The sequence below is a fragment of the Arachis ipaensis genome, chromosome B10 (assembly GCF_059453495.1).
Source record: "Arachis ipaensis isolate K30076 ecotype BB chromosome B10, ASM5945349v1, whole genome shotgun sequence".
Lineage (NCBI taxonomy): Eukaryota > Viridiplantae > Streptophyta > Magnoliopsida > Fabales > Fabaceae > Arachis > Arachis ipaensis.
In genome coordinates this window covers 52,092,530-52,096,547 of record NC_142435.1, presented here as the reverse complement: position 1 = coordinate 52,096,547, position 4,018 = coordinate 52,092,530, and the positions used below count along the sequence as shown (strand labels likewise).

General features: G+C 38.7%; 1 non-coding gene across 1 annotated transcript; it reads left to right on the top strand.

Moving 5' to 3' along the window:
* Positions 1-2,339: 2,339 nt before the first annotated feature.
* LOC148580033 (small nucleolar RNA R71) lies at positions 2,340-2,443 on the top strand. Its single transcript, XR_015898410.1, has one exon. It is a non-coding gene; the product is annotated as a small nucleolar RNA R71 (small nucleolar RNA).
* The last annotated feature ends 1,575 nt before the right edge of the window (positions 2,444-4,018 follow it).

Here is a 4,018-nt window from a genome sequence, read left to right as displayed (position 1 = left end):
GTTTATATAGGAGTGGAAAGGGGGGTATGGTTCGGCCATTATGGGTAGGTTTGGGTGGAAAAGTGGTTTGAATTTGAATGGTGAGGTAGGTGGGGTTTTATGAAGGATGGATGTGAGTGGTGAAGAGAATGGTGGGATTTGATAGGTGAGGGGTTTTTGGGGAAGAGGTATTGAGGTGATTGGTGAATGGGTGAAGAAGAGAGAAAGAAGTGGGGTAGGTGGGGATCCTGTGGGGTCCACAAATCCTGAGGTGTCAAGGATATCTCATCCCTGCACCATGTGGTGTGCAAAACGCCCCCTTGCTGCCAATCCTGGCGTTAAACGCCAGGCTACTGCCCATTTCTGGCGTTAAACACCCAGAATGGTGCCAGACTGGGCGTTTAACGCCCATTCTGCTACCCTTACTGGCTTTTAAACGCTAGTAAGTTTCTCCTCCAGGGTGTTCTATATTTTATTCTGTTTTTCCTTCTATTTTTGCTTTTTCAATTGTTTTTGTGACTTCACATGATCATCAACCTACAGAAAACATAAAATAACAAAAGAAAATAGAAATTTAATATAGATAGTTAAAGATTGGGTTGCCTCCCAACAAGCGCTTCTTTAATGTCAATAGCTTGACAGTGGCTCTCATGGAGCCTCACAATTGTTTAGAGCAATATTGGAACCTCCCAACACCAAACTTAGAGTTTGAACGTGGGGGTTCAACACCAAACTTAAAGTTTGGTTGTGGCCTCCCAACACCAAACTTATAGTTTGACTGTGGGGGCTCTGTTTGTCTCTGTATTGAGAGAAGCTCTTCATGCTTCCTTTCCATGGTTACAGAGGGGTATCCTTGAGCTTTAAACACAAGGGAGTCTTCATTCACTTGAATGATCAATTCTCCTCTGTCAACATTAATCACAGCTTTTGCTGTGGCTAGGAAGGGTCTGCCAAGGATGATGGATTCATCCATACACTTCCCAGTCTCTAGGATTATGAAGTCAGCAGGGATGTAATGGTCTTCAACCTTTACTAAGACATCCTCTACAAGTCCATAAGCCTATTTCTTTGAATTGTCTGCCATCTCTAGTGAGATTCTAGCAGCATGTACGTCAATGATCCCTAGTTTCTCCATTACAGAAAGAGGCATAAGGTTTATACTTGACCCTAGGTCACACAGAGCCTTTTCAAAGGTCATGGTGCCTATGGTACAAGGTATTGAGAATTTTCCAGGATCTTGTATCTTCAGAGGTAATCTCTGCCTAGTCAAGTCATCCAATTCTTTGATGAGCAATGGAGGTTTATCCTCCCAAGTCTCATTACCAAACAACCTGGCATTTAGCTTCATAATTGCTCCAAGGTACTTAGCAACTTACTCTTTAGTAACATCTTCATCCTCTTCAGAGGAAAAATACTCATCAGAGCTCATGAATGGCAAAAGTAAATTCAATGGAATCTCTATGGTCTCTGTGTGAGCCTCAGATTCCCATGGTTCCTCATCAGGGAACTCCATGGAGGCCAGTGGACATCCATTGAGGTCTTCCTCAGTGGAGATCATTGCCTCTTCCTCCTCTCCAGGTTTGGCTATGTGAGACGTGTTTATGGCCTTGCACTCTCTCTTTGGATTCTCTTCTGTATTGCTTGGGAGACTACTAAGAGGGAGTTCAGTAATTTTCTTACTCAGCTGACCCACTTGTGCCTCCAAATTTCTAATGGAGGACCTTGTTTCAGTCATGAAACTTTGAGTGGTTTTGATTAGATCAGAGACAATGGTTTCTAAGTTAGAGTGGCCTTGCTTAGAATTCTCTGTCTGTTCCTGAGAAGATGGTGGAAAAGGTTTGCCATTGCTAAACCTATTTCTTCCACCATTACTATTGTTGAAACCTTGTTGAGGTCTCTGTTGATCCTTCCATGAGAGATTTGGATGATTTCTCCATGAAGGATTATAGGTGTTTCCATAGGGTTCTCCCATGTAATTCACCTCTTCCATTGCTGGGTTCTCAGGATCATAAGCTTCTTCTTCAAAGGAAGCTTCCTTAGTACTGCTTGTTGCTGCTTGCATTCCAGACAGACTCTGAGAAATCATATTGACTTGTTGGGTCAATATTTTATTCTGAGCCCATATGGCATTCAGAGTATCAATCTCAAGAACTCCCTTCTTCTAAGTTGTCCCATTATTCACAGGATTCCTTTCAGAAGTGTACATGAATTGGTTATTTGCAACCATTTCAATGGGTTCCTGAGCTTCTGCAGGCGTCTTCTTCAGATGAAGAGATCCTCCAGCAGAGCTATCCAATGACATCTTGGATAGTTTAGACAGACCATCATAGAAGATACCTATGATGCTCCATTCAGAAAGTATGTCAGAAGGACACCTTCTGATCAATTGCTTGTATCTTTCCCAAGCTTCATAGAGGGATTCACCTTCCTTCTGTCTGAAGGTTTGGACTTCCACTCTAAGCTTGCTCAATTTTTGAGGTGGAAAGAACTTTGCCAAGAAGGCATTGACTAACTTTTCCCAAGAGTTCAGGCTTTCTTTAGGTTGTGAATCCAACCATGTCCTAGCTCTGTCTCTTACAGCAAAAGGAAAGAGCATAAGTCTGTAGACTTCAGGGTCAACCCCATTGGTCTTGACAGTGTCACAGATTTGCAAGAATTCAGCTAAGAACTGATGAGGATCTTCCAATGGAAGTCCATGAAACTTGCAATTCTGTTGCATTAGAGAAACTAATTGAGGCTTAAGCTCAAAGTTGTTTGCTCCAATGGCAGGGATTGAGATGCTTCTCCCATAGAAGTCGGGAGTAGGTGCAGTAAAGTCACCAAGCACCTTCCTTGCATTGTTGGCATTGTTGTTTTCGGCTGCCATGGTTTCTTCTTCCTTGAAAAGCTCTGTTAGGCCCTCTAGAGAGAATTTTGCTTTAGTTTCTCTTAGCTTTCTCTTCAAGGTCCTTTCAGGTTCAGGATCAGCTTGAACAAGTATGCCTTTATCTTTGTTCCTGCTCGTATGAAAGAGAAGAGAACAAAAAAATAGGGAATCTTCTATGTCACAGTATAGAGATTCCTTGAGGTGTCAGAGGAAAAGAAGAATAGAAGGAGAAGATAGATAGAAGAGAATTCGAACTTATCAAGAGGGATAGAGTTCAAATTGCACCTTGAGGAGGAGTGTTAGTTCCTTAAATAGAAAGATGTGAGAAGAGGGGAAGAATTTTCAAAATTAAAGTAAAAGATTTTGAAATAATTAAAAAAAAATTTGAAAATTTGATTGAGATTTTCGAAAATTAAGATTAGGAAAGAAATTAAGTGATTTTTGAAAAGATTTTGAAATTAGAAATTAAAAAGACATGATTGAGAGTTAATTTTGAAAAAGATATGATTGAGAAGATATGATTGAAAATCAATTCAAAAAAGAAAGTTTTAAAATTAAAGTTGATTACTTGACTAACAAGAAATTAAAAGATATGATTCTAAAATTTAAAATTTGATCCTTTCTTAATAGGCAAGTAACAACTTGAAAATTTTGAAGTAAATCATTAATTATAGCAAGGATTTTCGAAAATAATAAAAAATAGAAAGAAATTGATTTTGAAGAAATATGATTGAAAAGATATGATTTGAAAAAGATTTTATTTTGAAAAATTATGAAAATTTGAAAAAGATCTGAATTAAAAACAAAATCTTCCCTCTAGTGTCCTTCTGGCATTTAACGCCCAAAATGCTACCCTTTTGGGCGTTAAACGCCCAGCCAGGGTACCTGGCTGGCGTTTAAACGCCTGTTTTCCTTCTTCACGGGGCGTTTTGAACGCCCAGCTTTTTCAGTTTGATTCCTCTGCTGAATGTTCTGAATCTTCAATTCTCTATATTATTGACTTGAAAAGACATAGTTTTGAAAATATTTTTGAATTTTTAATGATGAGAAACAATAAAAATGCAACTAAGATCAAATAAACAATGCATGCAAGACACCAAACTTAAAAATTGACACTAAGATACATAAAATATTTTTTATTTTTTATGATTTTATAATTTTTTTTGTGATTTT